This window comes from Sus scrofa, chromosome 18 (assembly GCF_054392235.1).
Source record: "Sus scrofa isolate SSC_HxYL_T2T_F1_AM1 chromosome 18, Sscrofa_HxYL_maternal_Yorkshire_Landrace_v2.0, whole genome shotgun sequence".
NCBI lineage: Eukaryota > Metazoa > Chordata > Mammalia > Artiodactyla > Suidae > Sus > Sus scrofa.
This window is the reverse complement of record NC_139400.1, coordinates 62,249,474-62,275,169: the sequence shown is the minus strand read 5'-3', so window position 1 is coordinate 62,275,169 and position 25,696 is coordinate 62,249,474. Positions and strand designations below refer to the sequence as shown.

The 25,696-nt window shown below is 46.5% G+C and overlaps 1 long non-coding RNA gene across 12 annotated transcripts in view; it reads left to right on the top strand.

Annotated features, from left to right (window-relative positions):
- LOC110257602 (uncharacterized) overlaps positions 1-25,696 on the top strand; it is a 276,977-nt gene that overhangs the window by 91,338 nt on the left and 159,943 nt on the right. For 3 of the 12 annotated variants that reach the window (XR_014833303.1, XR_014833304.1, XR_014833301.1), the window contains one exon: positions 23,822-23,895. The exons of 7 other annotated variants lie outside the window; for them this stretch is intronic. This is a non-coding gene — a long non-coding RNA (uncharacterized LOC110257602). Of the gene's footprint in view, positions 1-9,420; positions 9,530-13,048; positions 13,225-23,821; positions 23,896-23,993; positions 24,066-24,501; positions 24,727-25,696 lie in introns of those variants that run through there. 2 more of the 12 variants (XR_014833313.1, XR_014833299.1) reach the window with 2 other exon arrangements.

The following is a 25,696-nucleotide window of genomic DNA, read 5'->3' as shown; positions in this document are numbered from 1 at the left end:
CAGGGAACTCCTAAGTGAGGATTTTTAAGGTGATAACAAAGTTTGGGCGGAAATGGGAGGAAATGAGCCTCTTTGGACACCTCTGGTGTAACGGCATGTTGGAATGACGGCTCTGGAGGTTTATGGGGCAGTATTACCTTTTCAGTTGTCTTTGGACAACTATAACCAGCTGATCTTATCTCGTTGTTGTTGTGTGTCTTTGCTGATTATCTGTGTCACTTCACTGAAGAGTGAGTCCCCACCAGAGCAGGATCTGAGCCATCTTCTTACTTCTCACCGGCTCTTTCAGTGCTGCTTTTTTGTGGGTTTGTCTCTCTGTTCTGCAGCCTGAAACAGTATTGGTGTAATCAGTTGAGATTTACTGAACAGTCTGTACTTAGGAAGAAAACTCTCAAAATGACTCTCTCCTGAATCCTCACCAAAAAATCAACACCCGAAAATTGGTTTTAATGAAATGATCTAAAATGTGCCGAGATTCTCAGCATAGCATCATGTGTAACTGTTACATTTGAAAAAAATGTAAATATTTAGCCTTGAGGAATTGGATAAACAAATACCTACAAGTATAATTCCATAAAATCATTAAAATAATATAGATAAATACTGCGTTACATGGAGGAAATGTTCATATCAAATCCTTAAGTGATAAAGTAGTTCCTACAGAGTTTTGTTTATAGTGTGATTCCAATTCTGTAAAGTAACAACAAAAGACTGTGTTCGGTGATGTGATGTGTGCTCTGTACCAGTTATGGTATAAGGACAATGATCAACACGTTTCATTCTCTCCTGTTTTAGTTTTTTGTTGTTTTTCTTTTGGCTTTTCAGGACCACCCCCATGGCATATGGAGGTTCCCAGGCTAGGGTCAAATCAGAATTACAGCTGCCAGCCTATGCCACAGCCACAGCAACGAGGGATCCGAGCCTCGTCTGCGACCTACACCACAGCTCATGGCAACACTCGATCCTTAACCCACGCAGGGACCGAACCTGCATCTTCATGGATGCGACGTGGGTTCATTTCCACTGAGCCACAGTGGGAGTTCCTCATTTAGGTTTATTTTATGCGTGCTTCACATACCTGTGATGCTGGATGCGGAGGTCCGATGTTGCAGAAAGTCTGACCTTCTTACCTTCCCATTTTCCATTCCTGCCCCCAAACCTCCTTCTTGAGTTTCCCAGATGGCTGTGGTCCGCCTTGTGCTTTTTATTCCTGATGGCTGTCTCAGCTAAGCTCGCAAGTGAAGTCTGTGTGATGAGCAGGTAACAGCCGCCAAAAGAGAGATTCTCCTGGAGAAAAGGAGTTGGGCTGAGCAGGCAGTAGCTAAAAGCACTCCTGCATAGTTTGCTGTCTTGAGAGTTTTCCATCAGATACTTAAAATGGACATTTCAAAATGCTTTATATCAAATAAACTTTATTCTTAAAATATGTCATTCTCTTTGCAGTTACTCTAAGTGGTTCCATTACTATTGAAGGTTATTCTTTCCAACAACCCATAGAAAAATCTTTCTCCAAATAAATTGGAATGTCTCAGCTTACATGCGTAACTTTTTCCTATTGCTAATATGGAAGCTAGGTACTTGCCTTAAAGTAATTTCCATTATCCCTTTCATGCATTTAATATTTATATATTTCAACAAAGATTGCTGTGAAACACTATCTAGGGAAGTGTGTGGCTGCACAGTAATTTATCCTATAAGAGCAGCAGTTCCATGCACAGCTCCAGACATGTTAAATTGCTTAGTGAATAGGGAGGGGCATTCAAAGGTGGAATAGCCCAATTGGAAGAGTGGGGAATACACTTCTGCAAGGTTTGGTTTGCCCGTCAAGAATGTCAACAAAAAGACTATTCCAGAGATGCCCCTAAGACTTAGAAAGAGGAAGGGACACTTGTGAATGGAATAAGCCAAGAATGTGGAAGATCAGGAGTTCCCTGGTGGCTCAGTGGGTTAAGGATCTGGCATTGTCAACGCATTGGCTCAGGTCACTGCTGTGGCATGGGTTTGATCCCTGTCCAAGGAACTTACGCATGCTGCAGGCACGGCCAAAAGCCAAAAAATAAAAACAAAAACAGGAGTTTCCGTCATGGTGCAGCAGAAATGAATCCATCTAGGAACCATGAGATGGCGGGCTCTATCCCTGGCCTCGCTGAGCGGGTTGTGGATCTGGCATTGCCATGAGCTGTGGTGTAGGCCGGCAGCTGTAGCTCTGATTCGACCCCTAGCCTGGGAGGGACCCTCCATATGCCACAGGTGCGGCCCTAGAAAAAGACAAAAAAAAGAAAGACAAAAAAATTAATAAACAATATCAAAGTGAATGTGACTCTTTAGATCTCTCATGCGCAGACTCCTCAGCTCTCTGTGACCTGACCTTGTCTCCTGTCACCCTCCCCTTCACCCAGGTTGCTTCAGATGTTTTCTTGCGCTGTTTCAGATCCCTCAGCTCTGCCCCTCAGAGCCTTTATTTTTGCCCGGGAAGCTCTTCCCCCCAGAGAGCACCCTGGTTGCCTGTTCTCTGCCTTTGAAATTCTGCTCGGAAGACACCGATTCCTGAGGTCTACCAAGCGCTTTCTCTAAAGTACCCTGCCCTTCATCCCTCAGCAGTCCAACCGCTGCTCCTACCACTGCATTCCCTTTAGGACGCTCGCCCCCGTGTTTATTGGTACGTTTCCTTCTTGGTATTAGATGTCATTTCACTAACGTGTAAATCTCATTCAGAGAAGGGACCCAGACGGTTCTGCTTCCCACTCTGTCTGCAGTGCTGACCACAGGGCCTGGAACCTCGTAGACACTTAAATCAATAAACTCTATCTCGGTACTACGTCTGCATGAAATGGTGACAAATTAATTATACCATGTATCAGCAAGTGACTTTTGAAATTCCCATATTGTCATCTTAGAGCAGTTCATTGCTCTAGACTCGGTCACCTTCTGTCATTAATGTGTATTTCCTAACAGTTCCTCTTTTTACCCTCTTCCTAGCTCCCTTTTTTCCTTCTGACAAATATTTGTGGAATGCTGGTATCATGTCAGGTCTGAAGAGGCAGAGATAAACACAAAATAATTCCCACTTTCTGGTGTTAATAGTTCAGTAAAGGACCAATTTAAAAAGTAAGTAGATACTTACTTTTAAGTATCTTTTAAGTACAATAAAAGCAGAGAGATTGAGCATGGGAGCTTAGAACGTACTAACACACACGCGCGCGCACACACACCCCCTGTAGCTCCTGCAGAAGTTGTAACTCTTGGCTGTAGTGACCTTTGCGTTCTCTTCCCCAGATCAACGTGGAGGAAAGCTCGCCGTCTGGCAGGCAGGGGAATTCAAGGCATTGTTTTGCTCTTGTTGTTTACTAATGAAGGGCTTCCTACGGATACAGGACAGCTTGATCCCGGCTGAGTCACACTCTAGGCCGACCGAGTTTTCCAAAGTGCTGTCCGGAGAGGGAACGAGAAGGCCTGGCGGGAGCCTCAGAGTGGAGGCGCTGTAGTAAGACTCTATGAAGACAGATCGGAGATGCCGGGGACAGTCTTCACTGCTCTCCCGCCTTTGGTCATTATGCAGAATTAGGAGATGAGCTTGGCCAGCTCTGCCCTTTTGTCATCTTGCAGTAGTTGCCATTTTTGAAAGCAGTGAAAAAAGAGCAAAATGCAGGTGCGAGACCCACCGCGTCCCTCACTTCTGGAATAATCCCCCACTCTGTTGAACAGATGCTTCCAGAAAGCACTGAAAAGGTAAAAAAAGGAACCGTTTCGCGTGGATTCCTCCCTCGAAATGTTCAGTTATCTTCCCCAGCAACTCTTTGGAATGAGGTAGAGTACAAAAATATAAAAGTGTATGATAAGTAATCTCGGCAGGTGATCTTGGCAGAACGTAAGCAAAGATACATGTGATGTAAGGGCAGGGCCACGGGGATTTCACTAGACTGTGATCTCGGCAAATGGCAGACTCTGTCATGTGCTCAGTTTCTCTCCCTGGAAAGTAAGGAGAACAAATACCTACCTCGAGGGCTGTGCAGGAATTAAGTGAGAAAGTGGTTATGAAAAGTGCCGTTTTCGTTTAGAGAAGATCAGATCTCGCTGGGGAAGATGCCCTCGCAGGGGAGCTCTGTCGCCCGTCCCACGTTTTACTTCAGTGTTTCAGCTGTGGGGATGTTGTCTCTTCTCTGTAAGTGGGGTTTGTGGCTGAAAGAAAAAAAATTACTCCTGTGAAGCCTGGATTTGCCAAGAAAGTGTTTGCTTTTCCTTTTCTACAAAACCACGGCCATGTGAGCTATACGATTTTTAAATTTTAATTGACCCACAACTTTGAGACAAAGTCTTTATAGCATTTATACTTTCAAAGGTTTTGGAGCGTGTAAAAGCCGCTTGGAGGCAGAGATTCCACTTTCTTGAAAAGGCTGAAAGTAGCCTTCAACCCCGTCCGGGCGAAGGCCCCCGGCGGTGAGGGGCACCCATCCGGGAGACAGACCTTAGCTCAGCGTCCCTGTCCCCTAAGGCCGCACAGCTCTTGGCGGCTCTCGGATGTGTTAAATATCATGCACTGGGGCCCTGTTTTGGTAGCTTTGGACTTTTTAGCAGAAGTGTGAGAACAACGAACTATCCCTCTGCCTCCCAAATCCCTCGGTTTCTGCAAATAGTAACCTGCCTTTGCCACAGACACAGATGGGTTTTGTATTCGCTTCACTGTCCCACACCCAGCAGTGTTAACCGTGTGTGTATTTTGTTTTGCTGAAGGACTGCACTTTGATGGTGTGTTTCTCGAAGGCGTGCGTGCCCGCGCGCGCGCACACACACACACACACACACACGCGCGCCTCTAACATCTGTGCATCTCTGTTACCTTATCCTTGTAAATATGACTCACATCAGCCTGCTGAAGCAGAGAAGATAGGATGAAGCAGGTAAACCCCGATAATCCCACAACAATGAAGGGAAGAGAAATTGTTTGCTCAAGAAACTGTTAAACCCCTTGCTTTCCAATTTGCATGTAGTGGAGACTCTAAGCTTCCTGAACTTTTTCCTGCTGGACCTTTCAGTCCACTTCTGTTCCTGCTAGCCAAAGAAAAGCTGATGGTGCGCTGCCAGGCCGCGGTGGGTTTTGAGATCATGGGCAATGATTGGGAGGAATGATGAGTGACGCTGTCTTGTAGGAATTATTTAAAAAAAACACATTGTCTTGTATTCTCATGGAAGGACTTAATGACTTGCTTTCTGAAAAAGGCAAGGGCGCTGGAAAAGGTAACAGGTGTGTGAGAGGGTAAGACAGGCATCTGGGGGAGAGGGACGCCCGAGGAAGAGGACCAGCCTGACCCAAGGCTGAGTTCCTTGGAGCCGCGCCGGCCTTCGGGCTTTTTCTTCCATTTACCCCGTCCCGAAGCGGACGTGAGCCAGCCACCTGGAGCGCTGCAGCAGCCGCAGCAGATAAACTATACTTCGTTTCTGTGTTTACCGTTTGTGTGAAGAGTTGTAAGTACTAACGTCTCCACCTGCCAACGTTAGCATTACTGGACAACATTTAGAACAGGGAAAAATCAGTGGCCGAGGAGCTACTTTTCACCTCCCTGATGTTTCCTGAGCAAACTGAGTGTTGAAATGGCCCTTTCCTCTTCGTCTCCATGAGCGCTGTGATTTGAATGTTTGTACCCCCCCCTCAAATGTCGAATCCTGATGCCCATTGTAATGGTCTGGGCAGGTGGGCCTCTGGGGAGGTGCTTAGGTCTTGAGAGTAGAGCTCCCCGGAGTGGATGGGTGCCCTTAGAAAAGAGGCCACGGAGCCCCCCTCGCCGTGCCACCCTGTGAGCACGAGTTGAGGAGTGCCTGCAAAGAAGGAAGAGGGCCTTTACCAAAAGGCAGCCAGCCGGCACCCAGAGCTGTGAGAAATAACTTGCTGCTGCCTGTAGGCTGTTTCCAGGGAGGTGTGTTGTTGTGGCAGTCCAGTCTAAAGGGACTGAGACAGTGAGGGCCGGTTACCTTGCGAATCTCTATTTCTAGATCCGACGTCTTCTAAGGATTCCGAGAGCTGCTTCCTCTTCACTGTGAGCAGCGTTCACTGGGTTGCGGGCTGTGTGTGTGCGCGTGTGCGTGTGTGTGTGCGTGTGTAGAGAAATGTGAGAAAAAGCGTTTCCTTAAGATCAGAGATGAGGATAGTTAGGATTATTTCTTATGAGCGATTGTTGACAGTAACGATGTGAAGTGTCTTTGGGGCTGTTGCCAAAACCCTGTTCCTGTTCCTCTAACGGGGAGGCATCGTTTTCCCCGTCTCGCTTTGCTTCCATCCTGGAAATCTTGACGGCCTTTGTGAAGGACTGGGAATGTATCTACTTCAGAGCAAGTCTGAGAAAGGGAGAAGGGTATTATCACTGGCTGTGGTACAGGTGAGCCGTTGGAGTGACAGGAAGACGAGGAAAGATCCGTTCCTGGGTCTTCAGGCATGTGACCGAGGAGCCGTGGCCGGTGGAAAAGGTGCGTATCCATGAGTTCCCCCTCGATGGTCAGGGACCGAGATCTAAGATGCGTCATGTTTCAGGTAAAGATACTTCCTCCCATCGTACCTTCCAACAGAGTCAACTACAGAGTCCGCAGCAACGTGGTAGCCTAGAGTAGCCGCTGCGATCCATCGTGAACCGCTGTCTTACCTTGACTGGTGTTAATGGCGCTTTGGATTCTTTATATCCTGTTGCACTTTGCATGTTACAAAGTACTGTTGATGCCTGTGTTTACATGTCACTAAAGCATGCATGTATTTTTTCCACACATTTTTCCTTTTCTAAAATTGAGGCGTACCACACAAACACAGTCAAAAGCAGCTGCCTGGCCCCCAGGGAAAGGAGGTGGTTGGCATTGCTGATCTTGTTCCAGTCTGTCTGGGTTGAGACAAGCTCTGGTCACCTGATTGTAGCCTTGGTAGGCTTAATGACACTGTGAGAACAACATCTTAGATTCTAATTTATACTTTTATTACTCGTCGTTTACAGTCTTTTCTGAGATTGCATTGTGCTAAGAGGCAGTGTAGCATACAGGTTATCAGCCTGGTTCTGCAGCCAGGTTTCCTGATCAGGACTCAGGCCCACCCCTCGATGACATGGGCCGTCTGCTTACACTCTTTAAAATAGGGACGTGGGACACCTGCCTCATTGGGTTGCTGGGAAGATGACAGTGCGTTAATCTCTATAAAGCATTTTTCCCAGTGCCTGTCATTTACTCCTTTGTTCAGCAAACATACACGGAGCTCCTGCTATGAGCCAGGGACTGCTCTGCCTGCTGGAGATATAGAGATGGGTTAGGTAACTAAGATATGTCTGCAGCTACAAAGAAAAAAAAATCATGTTAGATGGTGACAGGTGCCATGAAGACAAACAGGGAAGGGAATAGTGATTGGAAGAGAGCTGCTCTCGTGAGAGTGCTGAGAGAAGACTTCTTGGAGGAGGTGACCTTGAGCTTGAGACTTCAGTTGTGAGCAGGAGCCAACCAGGAGGAGATGTGAGGGAGAAGGGCTTTCCAGGCACAGAAGTTGCAGAGCACCAAGGAATACAGTAGAGAGTAAGGTCAGGGCCCTGAGCAGAGCCCAAGCCTTGGACCAGTTATGGGGTTGAGACTTTATTCTGAGGACAGGGTGGAGTCAATCAGAGGGACCCAAGCAGGAGAATTTTTTACAGTTAAATGACCATTTTGAATGACCAGTGGGGACTTGAAAAAGCACACTGAGGGAGGTCTCTGAAGATAGTGGGGTAACCTAAAGAGAATTGATGGTGGCTTGGGCCAGAGTGACAGCAATGGAGATGGAGAAAAGCAGGTGACAAATGAAATCTTTATGTGTGAGTAACTAAAAAGGTTCACTGTGGCTGGGCCCATGGAAGGAATAACTTGTAGGTAGCAGTAACCCATGTTGGAATTCCACAGACTTTGTCTTATTTACAAGGAGGTCCTTTATGGGTGGAAACTATGCTGGTCAAAGAACCAAATTATAGGAGTTCCCGTCATGGTGCGGTGGAAACGAATCTGACTAGGAACTATGAGGTTGCAGGTTCCATCCCTGGCCTCACTTAGTGGGTTAAGGATCCGGTGTTGCCGTGAGCTGTGGTGTAGGTCACAGACGCAGCTTGGATCTGGTGTTGCTGTGGCTGTGGTGTAGACTGGCAGCTACAACTCCGATTAAACCCCTAGCCTGGGAACCTCCATATGCTGCCAGTGTGGCCCTAGAAGAAAAAAAGAAGAAGGAAATTATATCATTTGGTACTTCTCAAAGCCAATAAAGAAAAGAGAAAACATTTGCTTGAGTACACGTATCAACAGAGGGAATTTAATGTGGAATTTATTCTTCCTTAGGAGGTGCGAGAGGCCGAGAAACCACCCCAGGGAGGGTGACATATCCCAGAGATGAGCAGCAGCAGGGAGCCACTATCCCACTCAAAAGGGAAACAGCAGAGTTACTGGAGCCAAGGGCCAGGGTCCCAGTGAATAGCCTGAAATCAACTCAGGCCTGTCCTGTAGTAGCTTAAGCTAAGGAAGAGAAGTGTCTTCTGCCAACTTGCCTTCCCAGGCAAAGACAGAGTGGAGATACCCCCCGCCTTTCTGTCTCCCAGCAGTGACCACAAAGGCCAAGCCAAGCTGGAAACCCATCCAGAAGCACAGCCTGTGAAGGGCTAAGGGATGGGGGATGGACTGCCTTACAGAGTGGAGCTGGGGAGGGCAGGCAGCGCGGTGGGGTGGAGGGTTGGCGGGTAGATAGAGGACGTGGTGGAGTTTGGGAGCCAGGGAGCTCTGGCAGTGTGGAGAGAGGCCCAGAAAAGGGAGGCGGCCAGAAGCTAGCTTGGAAAGCTAGATGGGGGCTAAATCCTGAAGGGCCTTCTACGCATTTATTATGCAGTTTGGAATTTACCCTCAGCTCATTCAGAACTCACCGAAAACTGATCAGATGTGTGAATTAGGGAAAAAATACCCTAGCTACCCTGTGAATGACCTGAAGAGATACAGTCCTGGGAGTAAGGTTCTCAGAACATTTCTGCATGACCTAGATCACTTTACTGCCTGTGATTTACTTGGAGCTACTTGGGGGCTCACCTTGCCTCTGAGCCCTAAGTATCTGTTGACCTGTGAGCGTGATTAGCTGACCATTGAGCTGCTTTAGCCTGGAATGCACTTTCTCAAGGAGGGGAAGTAGTTAGCATATGAAAAACACTAAGCAGCCACTCCAAATTCTCCCATTATTTCTATTTGACCTGCCCTGGAGGATTTGGTAATTAGCATGGAGAGCATTAGAAATCATTTTTCATTCTTGATATGAGCAGTGTTAAAATAGATAGATTGGCCTTCTTGATGGGTGCAGGAACCCGGCGAGCCCAGCCTTGAAACCCTTCAGAGAGGAGCCTTGATCTGAGGAACTCCTATTTCCACCATTTGCTCAAGATTTTCTTACCTTCCCAGGCTAGATCCTGACCCTGCAGTACTGTCACATCTGCCTCTGGAGATCCTTTCATCAGGACCAATGTAGAGAGCCTCAAGGACAGAGACCAGGGCTCCAGCAACCCCACAGGCAGGTGGAATGGCAGCTTCGTATTCCTGGGTGCTAAGAAATGCTTGTATGTGAGAAGGCATTCAAAATGAGACTTGAGTCATTACATTTCTCTCGATGAGTTTATGCTCTCCGCTACTTCTAACCATTGTGAAAGAAAAAGTGCCCGCAGCAACTGGGGAGATGATTTTATTTGGGTTGTTTGAAATATGGAAAATTGTCATTAATGAGGAAATTTTCAAAGAAAAGAAAGAATGCCTGGGATTTTATAAAAGCAAGTGAACAGGGATTCTTGAGGAAGGATGGAGACCAGACTTACCCTGGACTATGCAAGGGCAGGGTGGTCCTTTGCATCGAACCATCCACGAAAGAGGAAATGATCCGCAAATTTTCAAAAATAAGAGGAAAGTGCTTTCTTAACCGCTCCTGTTTTCTAAGAGCACAGGGCCCAAGAGAGGCTCAGCGTTGTCACCACTGAAAGCTAAATGTGACATTGGTGTGGCCATTTTGCAATGCAAGGAAGAAATGATCTCCGCCTGTAGGGAGGATGAGGCAGTGGGGACGGAGAGGGGTGGATGGAATTGAGGGATGTTTAGGTGATAGAACCGAGGGGACCTGATCACTGATGAGATGAATGAGAGTCCAAGATCACAAGGAAGTTTCTGGCTTAGGCTGTCAGTGCCATTTACTAAAATACCAAACTTGGGCGAGGAACAGGTTTGCGAGGAAATGATGTTGAGTTCAGTTTGAGACTGTGTTGAGGTCTGGAATGTTCACCTACCATGTGGTGTCTGACTCACAGATGCCATCTCAGTATTTGCAAAGGAATTATAGCACTGAAGCTGAGAAGGGAAGTTAGTAACAGACCAAGGCTCCCTGGCCTTTCCCATTTTATATCTTGATCTGCTTACTACAAAATACAGTTTAGAACACACCTTTCCTTCCAAAACATGTTGACAACAGTGAAGGTGTCCATTAAGAGCTTAATGAAATTAAGTGGCGATTTCCAAAAAGAAGAAAGAGTCAACCCAGAATATTTGCACAGTTGGATATCATGTGAAGTGTAAAACATAGATTTCCTCCTTAGAAGAGTAAATGGAATCTCCCAGAGTCCTTCAGTTTTGCCTCCTGCGGCCCGGCTCCACCAGCACGCTCTATCCTTTGCACGTTCTCTGCCCCACTTGGTGGCGTGCATCTATTTCTGGGATGCTGAGAGGGAAAATCAGCCTACTTTCCCCACATGAGCACAAAAGCACATTCCTCCCATGAAACATACAATTCCTGCAGAACAAGTCTGTGTGATAAAACCTGAAAACACAAACAGTTCAGCCTGAGGGCCTGACAGAGGAATTATAGGCTCAGACTCATTAGCTAATTACGGTAAGTCACATTAGCTGTTACTTGAAAAAAAAAATGTATTGCCTGTTGAATGAGATTCTGAAGAACATTAGCATCTAATTTTCTGAATGATAATACAATGTGCTGGTGTTTTCGGCTGTGTCAGTAGGCAGTGTGTGGTAAGGAGGTAAGCAATTTTTGGTACAGGAAAAAGGCATCTGGACTAAGGGTCAGGAACTTGCTTTTAGTCCCAACTGTAACTAGCTTCATGGTCTTGTGCATGAAACTTAACCTTGGGGATTCAGTTTCCTTGTCTCCAAAAGATAGACTTTCAATTTCCTAGTCCTGAGAATTCAGAGTATTCTTCTTCAGTCTTCACTTAAAAAAATTTGTTTAAAGGGGGAAGCTGAATATTTTCACATTGTGAGTTTATGTTTGATATTTGGAGAGAATGAAGCTCATCTGTTGTTGGTGATGGCTGTTTTAACGTGAGCACACATATCCATATGTATTTTGGCAAAAGTTGTATGTACGTGTGCAGTGGACAAGAGGCTGGATGTTGCCCATTGATCTTCATGCTCCGAGTTGTATACTTTTAGCGTCTGCAGTGACCCTCGCCATCAGCAGGAGACTTGCCCGAGCCTCCTTCCTCCTGATTTCCTGGAGCCTTCTCCTACACCTCCAGGTGGAGGGTTCCAAACTTGGAATCCCTAGTCCCTTTCTCACTCTGTCGTTCCTTGGCTACATCCAAGCTGGGAAATGGAAACACAAAGAGGAAAAAAAAAAAAAAGAATAAAAAAGGCAAAGGAACAGGATATCCAAAAACTGTAGGACAACTACAGAAGGTGTAACATATACATAATGTAAACACAAGTATGAGAAAAACGAGAAAGTTGCAGAAGAACCATTTGAAGCAATAAAGACTGCACATTAATGTCAGACATCAAACCACACTTCCACTCAGAGGACACACACTAAAAACCAAAAACTAGGCCTCTCATATTCAAAGTTCAGAAAATCAAATACAAAGAAAATCTTGAAAGAAGCCAAAGGAGAGAACACCTACCTGTAGAGGAGCAATGATGAGAATTACATCTGACTTCTCCTTGAAAATTATGCCAGCAAGAGCAGATTGGAGTAGAATGAAGTGTTGAGAGAAAAACAGAAACAAAAGCAAAAGACAACCACTTAGATTTCTGTGCCCTGAGAAATTATCATTCAAAAGTGAAGAATAAATAAAGGCTTTCTGGGACGAACAAAAATTGAAGGAATTTGTTGCCAGTAGACCTGTGTTGCAAAAATGTTAAAAGAAGTTCTTCAGAGAGAAAGAAAATGATGCTGGAAAATGTGAATCGGCATAAAGAAAGGAAGAGCATTGGAGAAGGAATAACTTTCTGATTCTTACTGTTGACTTTATATATTTTGGATAACTGTCCTTTTCCAGATATGTGTTTTGCAAATATTGCCTCCCAATCTGTAGCTTGTCTTCATCTTCTTCTCACAGTGTATTTAGCAGAGCAGAAGTTTTCAGTTTAATGAAGTCTAGCTTGCAGTTTACTTCTTGCGTGGATTGTGCCTTGGGTGTTGTATCTGAAAGTCATCACCATTCCCAGAGTCATCGAGTTTTCTCCTTTTATCTTCTAGTAGTTTAACAGTTGTGAGTTTTACATAAATTCCCCCGGAGTTCACATCTCGCATAAATGCCTACCCTGAGCCTCTGGTAGTTCCTCGGTTACAGCCCGGGCCCTCCTTGCCCCCCCAGCACTGGTTCCCGGAGGCAGCTCCTGTCGTGGATTTCTGCTCTGGTCTTTCGTGATTCTCTCTGTCCTCCCTCTGTCTCTAATTGAGGGGACAGGGATTTTCCCCGTGACCTAACGTGTTTGATGGACGTAAAAGGAGTTACTGGTCTGTCAGTTTGTTCACTTTTTACCTGTAGTTAGTGGAGTGAAGACTCCCATGCTCCTGACGTGCTGGGCCTGAAACTGAAAGAGCCAGTGCGGTATTTTTAAGCTGCGATCTTTAAAAAGTCGCTTTATTTAAAGGTATGCAGCGACGCAAGATGACGGGCGGGAAGGACAGCTCGGTCGTGATCTCTACCACACGCTGTGTGAGTCCCTGACTCGGGACCAACCACCTTGCCCTTCTGGTCTGCAGATGAGCCGTGGAGCAGATCAAGGGCCTTCACTTTTTTTTTTTTTTTAGCTCCAAGTCATTTTAAGCATTTGGATCAGGCCCTGGACAGAGACTCTCCAGCTGAAGACCCCCATCTGTCGTGGACCTGCTGGCCTGGGGAATGGGTACCCACGCGTCACACTTCTGCCGTGAAGCCTCTAGGACTAATTCCAGTTTCTAGCTGTGTCTGATCTCCATCCTCAAAGGTGTTTCAGGGCGAGTAAAAATACCACAAAACGAGTACTAATAACTGGCATTTATTGAGCACTTATAATGTGCCCCAGGCTAGTCCCTTGCAATATCACTTTGGTCCTCACTAGAGTTTTAGGAGTGAGGTCAGCACAAGGGCCCCTCTTTTGCAGGACATGTGCAGTGCTAATCACGGGCTAGGACCCTTGCTGAGTGGGTCCTCCTAACGGCCCCACCGAGGGTCAGCTAGTAATTTCTCATGGAAACCGGGCACTCTTCAGAGTTGAAAGGATTCGCTATTAATCATTAGACCTGACAACAAGCACAGCGCTTCTCAAGGGTAAACTGGGACATATGTCCCTTTGGTTCTCGTCCTTCTTGTATAGAGGAGAGAACTGAGACGAGAGAAGCAAAGTGGTTTTCCGGAGGCTGTATCTAGCATGTGGACAAACTTTGATTCCAGGGATGCTGGACTCTAAAGCCGAGCACTTAATCACAACATGCTGGGAGAGGCCTGTGAATGGCATCTGCGGTGACTTTCCCGAGTGTCCGTCCTCAAAGATCCTTCTTGTTTGTGCCATCAGGCTGCCCTTTAATGGCAGATCCCCCTGTCCTTGACCATGGGCTGGCACCCATAACTTTAGAGATAAGCTCATGTAAGCTTCCAGATCTGTGGAAATGAGGATTGTGCCTCACTGGAAATGCTCACAATAGCAGATTTTTTTTTTTTTTCAAGAAGGAGAGCCTAATTACCTTTCGAAATTCCAAAAATGTCAAACTGATTACGGTATATGCTTTTTTTTTTATAACATCACATGCACCGGAGTTATTTTGGGATAATGAGCAATTTTAATCTTGCTTAATAAAAGCTATTCACAGGGCACTTTAGGAGGGGATCTGCATATAAGTAGTTTCACTAAACCACTTTCCCCCTTCAGTGGCATTTATTCAAGAGTATGCAAATTCATCTAAAACCGGCAGCTAAATTTAGAAATCAGAAGGGCAGAGCTATGGACTTGAGTAAATTTTCTGTTTTTTAAGAACATAGCTGATAAAAAGAAAGGAAAACTGAATTTTGAATCTCACATATCATCTATGTGCTAATAAAAAGCAGAGATGTGCTGAGTTTTGAATTTGAATTTGAGTATGAATTCAGGTTTACAAGTTAACTTTTAAGAAGACTTATTTAAATCATTTCAGTCAATATGATGAAATAATTACCAAAAGATATTTTAAGAGGAAAAATGCTTAAGGAATCCTTTTCTAAAAAACATTTTAACTGGTAAAGAAAAAAAGAATAGGATATTTTTATGGCAATACTCTAATCATAAAAGCCAATTGAAAATACACAAATTACAGGGGAGTCCTCTTGCTGGCCAACTGATAAGAACTCATAGAATGATACAGGCAGAGTTATTCGAGAGACTGAGGCATTCGTGACTTGGTCTTTGAGATGAAGAGAAGTGGACTGACTCCAAACTTCCACTGGCTCAACCAAATCTTCTCAAAGCATTCTCTGCCAACTTCCTGCTCCAGCCCTTCTTCACTTTCCGAAATCCTGCCAAGGTCAGTGCTCAGATGCGAACCAATAGAAGTAGGTTTGTGAAATGAGATCGGTGGAGGTTGAGACCGATCTCATTTGATGGCGACATCATGGAACGTAAATTTCTCTTGGAGTTTAAATCATTCTCTGCTCTGCCAAAGATTTCTGCCTCTTCCAAACTATGTAGTGATGCACGTCTAATTGATATAGGAAATTAAGGGATTTATCGTGACTTCCTGTTCTATAGTCTTTCTGCTCTTAGGGAACTGACCTTTCTTACCGTGTCTGATCACTTTAGATGTTGGGATTTTCCTCTTTGCTACTTCCAGTTTGTCTTTTCTGTTTCTACATCTGTCTTGATGTCGAGACAGTTTTATCGTTTCCTAAGGAGTCGTGAGACAATTTTATCGTTTTCTGTGGAGTCATGAGAATTTTATCGTTTCCTAAGGAGTCGTGCTTACACTGCGCGCCCTCTTGAGCATCCTCTCCCCTAAGCAAGCACGTGTGCGTGTCTGCGGGGTGCAGGCTCTCTCTTCCTGTGAACGGAGGGCATCTCCGCCTCACGGTCTTCCACCTCCGTCCTTTCTGAAAGCACTTCCCTCGCTTCCTTCTTTCCTGTATACACAGGCTGTTCCACTGCATGAAAAACCTTCTTTGATTCTGACCCTTTCCTCTGGTCAAAGCAAAACCTTTCTCTTTTCATTTTTCCTTAATGGCTGCCTCTCTGTAAGAACCTGGAACACCTGTCCCACCCATTCTCCTGCATCCCTCCTCTTGTGACCAGTGGCTTCCTTCCTTATCAAAGAGCACAGACTAACATTGGCTTGGACTTGGTGGAGCTGCTGATCCCTTGAGATCATTAGGTCCTCAAAATGTTCTACCAGGGGAAAACAAGTTTATAACTCCTCCCATCTAACTAACTGCGATGGAAATGCCACCACAACAACTAGCACACGGGCTCTCCCACCTGTGCCCCAGAGCTTGTGTATCAGTCCTCTTCCAACACTGTTGGACAACAAGTTCCAGAAAGGCAAGCATGACAAAGCCGTGCAGCGAGCACTGACTTTGTAGATGACTCGTCCGCTTTGCAGATGAGGAGACTAGGGCCTGGATCCGCAGTGATGAGCTCCGGGCCCGCAGGGTTCTAGTGGCCAGAGCCAAGCTGCTGTCCAGGTCTCCCAGCTCTGGGGTTTTCTCCCTCTTTCCCTTGCCCCCAGTGTTCTATCTGGCTTTTTCCTCAGAGGAGTTTCCAGAGCCATTGAAAATATGATGCATTTCCTTCCAGCTGGTAGTTTCTCCAGCAAGACCCCCAAAAGGGAGAATGCGCCCCAGGGAACCCGCTGTTCTTGGTCTCAGCCTTCCTGCTGACCCTTCTTCCCTCAGAGCACCCCCTCACTGCCTGGTTTCACCATCCACACCCATGAAGCTAGACCGCTAGTTACCACCGAGCACTAATTGTTAGACTGCTGGTCAGCAAGCTAACTTGCCACCCGTCCTCAGTGTAGAGAGAGGGGCAGGCAGATCACCGCCGCCTCGTGTAAGAGCTCCCACTCACAGTGACCTCAGGGGCTTCTGCCCCTCCTCAGAGCTTCTAAACAGCCTTCTAAACTAAAGGGACTGAGCTTCAGGAGTTACCGTCATGGCTCAGCGGTTCACGAACCCAACTAGTATCCATGAAGACTCAGGTTCGATCCCTGGCCTCACTCAGTGGGTTAAGGATCCGGTGTTGCCATGGCCTGTGGTGTAGGTCGCAGACGTGGCTCAGATCTGGTGTTGCTGTGGCTGTGGTGTAGGCCTGCAGCTGTAGCTCTGATTCGACCCCTAGCCTGGGAACCTCCATAGGCCACAGGTGCAGCCCTAAAAAGACAAAACAAACAAACAAACAACCCCCTCACACACAGTAAAGGGACCAAGCTTCAGAAAGTTGAGGGTGTTATTGAGGGTCTCACAGCTAGTGAGACGTGAGCTGAGAGGTGAACCCTGTCTTCCGTCTTCAAGTCCCCACTCTGAGCACCAGCAACATCAGGCCTTCTCCACCCGCAGCACCTTTTGAACAGGCCCTTTACTCTCCCTGCTCCTCTCTGGCGAGAAATAACTCCTTTGTTCTCAGAGAGTGCGTCTGCATTTCTTACTACAGGTGAGGTGTGGCAGCAAACCTTTTCCCCCAGACTCACCTTTGCATGCGGCCTCCCACCCCCCATTTTCCAGAGGGAATTAAAATGGAAAGTCAAGAGAGAATGGTCAAACCAGTTAGTATATTTCTTTTTCTTCCTGGTCTGGGAAAAGGTGATGGAAGGGTTACCTACAATTCCATGCTGAGATTACATGAGATCTGCCGTGTAAACACACTTCCACGTGCTCGGCACAGAGCTAGTACTCAGTTTTTTTGTTTGTTTTGTTTTTTTTTTAACCATGATCCAGAGAAAAATTCACTCTTAAGCCATGTGTCTTTAGGGAAAAAAGAAAAAGAAAAAAAAAGAGGGGAAAGAGTCCTCCAGTTTATTGAAATGAACATCCGCAATCATGCCTGTAAGAGCTGCGGAAAATGCATCTTGATGTCCTTCGAGGGAGATCCAGCGAAGGCAAGGGGGGAGGACGAACCATGGAGTCTGTTTCTCTCTTTCATTGCAAATATAGTTATTTTATCATTGTTGTTTTCACTCGCGGACGCAAGCAGGCTCAATACAGAAAAATTTGGAAAATTCAGGACAAAATAAACATTAATGCCATCTTCCACAGACAAAAGCCTGCCGACACCTGGTGCAGGTGTCAGGCTCTGTCTCCAGGTTATCGCAGGGCTGCTACACGCAGCTGTGCAGGTTGCACACGGCGCCCCCCCGCAGCGCCATCCACCCAACAGCTGGGCCGTTGCCACCCTCGGGGGCTGTGCGGGAGAGGCCCCCACGTATCGCAGAGAACATAACTCGGCATGTGCGCATTTTTCCCACGCAACTGTGAGAACGACCCTGTGATGCTGCATTTTCCTTAATGGCACCATTTATGTGTTTTACACGTTGTAAGAACTGTTTCAAAAACTTGTTTTTCAGAGACCGCATAATATGCCTTTAAGTGGTTGTGTGAAATCACACTTAACCATTACGTAATTTTTAGGACTTTGGCGTGTTTCCACACTTCTGCTACGAGTAATAAAACCATCCTGATGAACGTTTGTATGTGGAAAGCATGCCCCGGTATTTTGGAATTTTCGTTAGGACACATTCCTGTGGTTTAAAGGTGAAAATTTTGTGTGGCTTATAAGATATATTAACAGATTGCTCTTCGAGAGCATTTTATCTATTTATACATCTCCTTCCAAAGGGGTATGGAGACTTCACATCAGTCAATTGCAATCTTTTCTTAAAGTCAACACTTACTTTAGCTTTTACCTAATATTTTAAAGCAAATCTGGCTTGTCCTCCCAGCACAAAGAGGGAAATGTGCCGAGTGAAACAGTGCTGGGCATCCAACTCTGGCTTGAAGTGAAAACCCCAAGGACTGAAAAACCCTGGTAAAAAGAATGTAGTTCACTTGCCAACTTTCCTCCTATACTTAAAGGTCATACATTTGTAGCTACAGAGAGGAAAATGCGTAGCATCCCCAGTGTTCACGTTAACTGAGACTTATTTACAAACGCAGGCCTGCCTGTGTTTGACAAACTTTTGGTGCCATTCTAGAGCTTTGGGGACAAATTCTCGGAGAGGCTCTAGCAGCAGGCAGAAGCCAGCAGTACAGTGTACACCTCCGCTCAAAGTGTGGTCAAAAAAGCAGAAGCACCAGCCTCACCTGGGAACTGGTAAGACACGCGGAATCTCAGGTCCCACCCGACATGTGGAATCAGCAGCTGCATATTAGCACCATCCCTGGGAGAGTCACATGCATGTGGAAGGTTGAGCAACACTGGCCATATGCAGTAGAGGCATTAAGTCCAAGTTCAGGTGTAACAAAAATGTGTTTGGAAATGACCTTGAAGGTTCGTGTTCTCACTATCCTCTGGATCAGGTGTCGCAGGACTAATCCCGTAGAGAACTGACACAGTTACAGAAGCTCGTATCACACTGTATGGGGAGTGTTTGCCTATTTGTATTTTTACTTGCACTCAGTAACTTTTGAAGGGTGTTGCAAAATTAGACTACTGTGAAGGAAATACTCTTTTTTGCGGGGGGGGGGGGGGGGCGATGCGCATCCACAGCATAGGGAAGTTCCAAGGCTAGGGGTCGTATCGGAGCTGCAGCTGCCAGCCTGCCCCACAGCCACAGCAAATCAGGGTCTGAGCTGCGTCTGTGATCTGCAGCACAGCTCAGGGCAATGCTGGATCCTTAACCCACTGATCGGGACCAGGAATCAAACCCCCGTCCTCATGGACACTAGTCTGGTTCATTACTGCTGAGCCAAAATGGGAACTCTGAATACTCTTTTTGCAGGGATATGAGCTGCATTTTTTTCCCCTTTATTTCCAAAGGCTGCTGGGGAAAAAAGTAAGGTGAAAATTCCATTGGTAAATCTCCTTGTAAGAGGAATATATGTTTCTCCAACTAAAACAGATCTGCCTTCAGTCTCTCCTTCCTTTCCGTTACAACACCATTAAATCTTAGGCTTAATCACTAGAAAACTTGACTTTTGTTAATATTCTATTTCATATTTTAACGTCTTATTTGACAGGTGTGGTTGAGGTACTGGCAAGCATCTGATATATGTCAAATCTAATATTATTTTCCTAGAGTAGACATTTTCCCTGTCTTGTCTCAGTCCTAAGGTAATTTTTTTCTTCTCTTTTTCTAAAGAAAATGAATTGTGAAAGCACAATTGAATAACATATGTTAAAAGTTGTTGTGAGAAGTAAAATGTATCACTTATTTAAAAATACTTGAAAATATATATACATATATTTATCCCAGAGATGACTTAAAAATGGCTGGATATCAACTTAACGTTAAATGTTAAAGAAAAATTCCAAGTGTTATATTGTAACCAAAAGCAACTTTTCTGAGTAATTTGAGAGGAGAGAAAAATGGAATGGAAGCTTTTGCAGGAGAGTATTTTTGCTCAGGCCCAGTTCAAATTTGTCACCTCATTTAATTCTATTACTATTTCCACAACCCTGAAACCTCAGGAGCACATGCAGTTCTTTTTATTTTTATTTATTTTTTTCTGGATACCTCAGGTGTGGTGTCTAGCAGTGGTAGAAGGCAGCAGCATCATTAAAATGGGAGAGGAAGTGCCCCAGGAAACCAAGGCAGCAGCTGATGTGGCTTGAGCATCTACCGACTGCCAGGAGCACGTAGCTGCATCACAGGCATTGCTGTCAGAGAGCCCTCAGTGCTGTGTATTGTCTGTCTCTGTGTTCACAGATCAAATGATTGATGGTTAGAGAAGTAAACAGCCATAAACGTATGCATTTGAAGGGGTAAAAATCTGAACCTAGTAATGGTGAAAAAACCAGCTACGTTTGCCTGATTCTAAAGCTCGGGTGTTTTTCTACCACGTTTGCTGCACAGACGACACCATCGCTGACATCAGCTAGTTCTGGTGTTTCTGTTAGTAACTTGGGGGTGAGAAGAAGTTGCGTTTACTGTCATTTTAAATGCAGTAAGTAGGAGTAAATGCCACGGCCGAGGAGTCCCCTCTGGCTTATTATCTCTTTTTAAGAATGCCCGAGCTCCCCGGGTCAGTCAGCATTTCCAGACTTCTAGGGACTCTGGAAAGCCTTCTGCTCTACCTCAGCTTAACCAAAGTATTATTTACGATTTGATTCTTTTGTGGACTGGTTTTACCTTTTTCTCAAGGATGTGGGAAGCTTCCTATACATTTTAGCCTCTTATTTGCCCTCTGAAGTGAGTTGTTGCAGGTATTTGCTGACTGTGCCGGTTGCCCAAACCCTGCCTTGGAGGGTGGCTTTCTTAGCCAATGTGGTTTAGGATCCGATGGACTAGAGGGCATCAGAATTCTCAAGGAGGTGCCACACGGGTGTGGAGGGGTCACTGTCCTGTTTGTCAGCACTTGGAGATTTGGCCTCTGGTGATAGCACCTCTGTAGTCCTTTACAAACGAGGGCTTGATGGCATTAGGGGTGATTTACGTATAGCTTTACAGCTTCGGGGTTAGTTAGGACATCTTCTCATGGTCTTCGGCCTCCCGAGGACCATTCTCAGCTGGGACATGTTTGTATTCAAGCCTTGAGAATCCGCTTCAGTCTCACCGAACAAACATGTTCTTGCTCAACTAGAAACTGGCGCTGCTGCCTTTTTCTTAAAGTCGTCAAAGCTGTGTTTCCAAAGTGTGGTTATCTAACACGTCCTCTGAACAAGGTCAGTATCTTATTTCTTTTGCTTTAATTCCAACCTCCGTTGTTCTCAGCTGAAATGTGCTTGACCTCAGCCCAGGTTTTTGCATAAATGCCTTTCAGACACTATAAGGTACACTCTCCATCCTCCAGAACCGCCTCAAGTAGAACAGCCTGCTCCGGAGAATGAGGTCAGTCTTACTCACTTTACAGATGGAGCAATCCAGACTTAGGGTGGATTCAACAGCTGGAGTTCAAGAACGTGCCTCAGAAGCTCAGAGTAATGGGAGAGTCAGTCTCAATTTCAGAAATACTCTGCTAGTCCCTTTCAGGTTTTATTTATATCCCTTCAACATTTTTAATGTAATGAATGGTTAACCTTGGCCAAATTACTTAACTTCTCTAAGCCCTGGTTTCATCATTGGTAAAGAGGGATAATAATTGTGGTACCTCATAAATTTATCATCCCAATTCCGTGAGGTCATGTGTAGAAAATGCTTGCCTCAGTGCCTTTTGCACCAACTGAGCAGCTGAGCAATGTCAGCTATTACCTTCCTCTCGGACACCGCGGGTCGTGCTCCGCTGAAAAACACTCCGGTCTTGCTGTTTAGTTTCCGGGAAGCTAACCCGGGTCCCAGCTCGTCCCAGGACTGAGGTTCGGCTCACAAGTGCCGCTCAGCGCCAGGATCACCCGCTCCGGCCGTGGCCCTCCTCGCTTGGGCCTGGGCTTCTGCGTGACGGCCTGAGCATTGCGGTTCTTGGGCCCCTCGGCAGAGGCTAGTGATTTTGCGTGGGTGGAGAGCTACTTCTTGACAAAGTAAGAAGGTCCCCCTCCTCCCTGTCTCAGTGCCGCCAGGAATCCAGGTCGGAAGAGCGAGCTGCGCTTAGGCATCACCGTTCCCTCCACTTGACCTTGGTGGCCACTTCACCGGGACGTAGTCACCTGCGTGGGCTTCGGCCTCTCGCGTCCCTGGAGCAGCCGGGCTGCACGTGGCCCATCTGAAGCAACACCCCAGATGCGCAGATTCTCTAGTCGACTGGACCTGGGATCATACGGATTTCTGGAGCTTCGAATGAATGTCCACCTACTGCAAATGGCAGAGAGGGACATTTTAACCATTGTAACCATTCTGATGGCCTTCTCTGGCAAGAACGAGCCTTACTTTGCCCCTGGAGAGTGGGGATGAACAAGATTCCCCACCTCTGGAGCTGGGTTGAAGGTGGGAGGGGTACATACTCCGTGCTCAGGTTCTGGGAGCCAGAGGTACTTTTAAGATGACAAACGTTCCCTGAAATGGTGGCGACATGCATTTTGGGTAATTGATGGAAACGATACATACTGCTTTTAATGTGAATGCATCTTCGCTTCATTCCATGCTTTGCATTCGTGGGGAGCCCCTTAGCATAGAGCGGTGCTTTCCCAGTCCCTCCCGTTTCCCAAAGGCTCTCTCTGCAGCCCCTTCCGTCTTGTTTCTCTTTTCCATCTTTCTTAAACCCTGGGGTAGTCTCCCTCCCAGGCGCCACCCCACCCTGCCCTGTTCCCTCTCACTCTGGTCCAATGGCAGTTTGGCTGGCCTTCAAGTCCTGTAAGAGTCGCCTCTGGTCTCCTGACTAGAGAAGTAGGGACGGGGTATGAGAGGCTGCACCCCTTCTACTAAGTCAGCTGTGCTTTCAGGGTTAAAGGCATGATGTCTTTTCCAGGTGTTAAGATTTGACTTTTTTCTCAGAAGAGTTGATAGACTTTTTTCTTGTGCCATTGCCTTCAAAATACTGTGACCATTTTCTCTTTGGCCTTGGAGTTGTCTTAGCTATTAATTCAAAACCTTACACATTTCTTGATCACCTGTTGTAGCAAGAACATAACTTATTTTGCATCTGTCTCCTTTCCTCCTTGGGGACACCATATGTCCATTTCTGGCTTCTACCCTCTTTTATAAACACAGAAGTGGAAAGGTTTGGCTTCATCCAGTTAGTATCTTTTATGTCAGTAAATTATATATTACTGTTGCAATCTTAGTCGTCTCTGCTTCACTCATTTATCATCCGTACTTGAAATGTCTCATTTATTCTAACCACTTACACAACAGTGCTCTTAATTAACACCTTGCACTCTTAAAAACATACATGTATAGTTTATAATCGACTTTGGCCCCTTTAGTGTTGAACCTATAAACATAAAACATTCTTTCTCTTTTGCCTGCTCTCAATGGGTTATTTGTACATCATTGTAGAAAAGTTGATTGCATCATATTCATTCTCTGTCCAAATGAAGCCATGACATTGTGTATGTTTAAATTACATATGTTGCCAGACTGAGAAAGATAAATACTGCATGGTGTCACTTGTATGCGGAGTCCTGTGCAAGAAGTTTCACATTGTTAAAGTCATAGCAACTGGGATTAAAAAGTAGTTCTGGGGGGGCGGCAGAAGTAGGGAGAGTTTGGTAAAAGAACATAAACGTGGGTATAAGATGCGCAAGTTCTGAGGAGCTGAGGAATAACGTGGGCACTGTCGTTGGTCACACCGTGTTGCACAGTTGAAACTGGCTGAGAGAGTAGAAACTAAATGGTCTTACCAAGAAAAGGGGGGGGATATGAGGTGTGATGGATATAACCAGTTAAGTAACGAGTGGGTGGAAGCCCCTCCGCAACGTATACATACATCAGGTCACCACGTACACTTTAAATGTCTTGATTTTATTTGTCGCTTATATCGTGGTAAAGCTGAAAAAACAGTCCCTGTGTGGTTCTCACCTGTGCCTCACGTTGTCCTTCTGTGATCTGTGTTCCTAGGGACAGCGCGCCCTTGGAGGTGGTGTGCGGAGGAGGGCCGTCTGCAGTGTGGACGCGGGAGGCTGGGACCCAGGGTGAGTGCTGGTCCCTTCTCCACACCAGCCTGCACCTGCGGCTCATCCATGGCTCTCACCGTGGTGCCCCGTGGGTGCCACTGCTTTCTTCCGAGCAGGATGAGCCCCGAGGCCTGTGGCAGAAGGAGACCTTTGAGGTCGACCCTGAGGACGACCCGGGATTCTGCCGGGTAAGGTCAGGTGGCACGAAGACTTGATCAGAACGTGTTTTCTGAGAGGGGTGGCATCTGGGCATTGGCCCCGTATGAGAGGCTCATTTCTGCTTCTGGTGAATGGGCTGTGGCTGTAATTTCATAGCTCAGGGTCTCCTTTGGAAATGCCCTGCCTTTAGGGAACAGTGAATGCGTAGCGTCATCCATGGCACAGAGGGCCCAAAAGCGTCATTGTCATCCGTGCGGGAACTGGATTTCTTTTTGGTATTTCCAGTGTTAATGAAAATAAACAAAATCTATTATTAGTAAACAGAGAAGGGTGTTAACGTTTTGGAAGAAGTCGTCTTACAGAAAACTGAGCACCAGAAATGGAAAAGGGGTCGGGGGAACTCACGTCTATGTGCCAAGTCCTGTGCAAGGAGTTTCAGGTAGTTCATGTAATGCTTCCCCGCAGGATAGTGTCAGCGTTGTCTCATGGGTGAGAGAACCCAGGCCCGGGAAGCACAGCGACGTCACCTGGACAGACACCTGGCTAGCTGGCCAAACCAGGCCCGGAACAGATGTGTCTTGTTTCTCTTTCCCACCGTCTTCCCCCTCACCCCCCCACACGGGGACCGGTTCGGCTCTGGGCTGGGCTGGGCACAAGTCGGTGCTTTCAGACTCCACAACTCTGCATTAGGTGGGTAGTTGTAAGTCTAGGCGGATATTGCCTTCATTTTGAATATAGTGAAAAACGCCTAGTTTATTTGGGAAAGAGGAACTGTCAGGGTGTCTCAGTGGTCAAGAGAGACATCGGCCACTATCACGTTGTTGAAACCGCAGGTTTATTAAAATGGAAAGATATACCCACGGGTGTCCTAAAAACTGGTACATTTTCCATGCTCGCATTTGGCAGATTAGTAATTGCAGAAAAATAAAGTGAAGCGTATTATAGTATTTACAAGTTAGCCCGAGACTTGTGAAAACATTGACTTTTCATGTCCTGGAGGAGGGGTGTGTGTGTGGGGGGGGGGGGGGTGGGTGTGGGTGTGGGTGTGGGGGGGTGGGGGTGTGTGGGGGTGTGTGGGTGTGGGTGTGTGTGGGTGTGGGTGTGGGTGTGGGTGTGTGTGTGGGTGTGTGTGTGTGTGGGTGTGGGTGTGTGTGTGGGTGTGGGGGTGGGGGTGTGTGTGGGTGTGGGTGTGTGTGGGTGTGGGGGTGTGTGGGGGTGTGTGGGTGTGGGTGTGTGTGGGTGTGTGTGGGTGTGTGTGTGGACTGTTAACGGATGAGTTCGGAGCATCTTCTTCCAACGTGGCCGCTGTATCTCAGTGACTACGTAAATAGGTTCCTTTGGAGATAAAGTCACACGTCTAAATGTGAGGCCTGGACTGAATGACTGTCCCTGCCGCTCAGTGATAGGCCCCTTATCAGCCTTCTTTCAAGGCCCTGCCTGTTGAGGAACCCCCCAAATCCTGGCTGGCCGCTCTGGGTGAGAGCGGCCGTCTGCTGGGGCCACGTGGTGCTTGGACATTGGCTGGAGCCGCAGGCATCTGCTGAGTTGCTCTGGCTGTTATCGGTTCTGCCTTCAGCCTCCTTCCAGGTCACCCTGTCACACCCCCCGTAATTCGCGGTGACCCAAACGTCCTTGCTTGTCTGTCGGCATCTCGATTGCC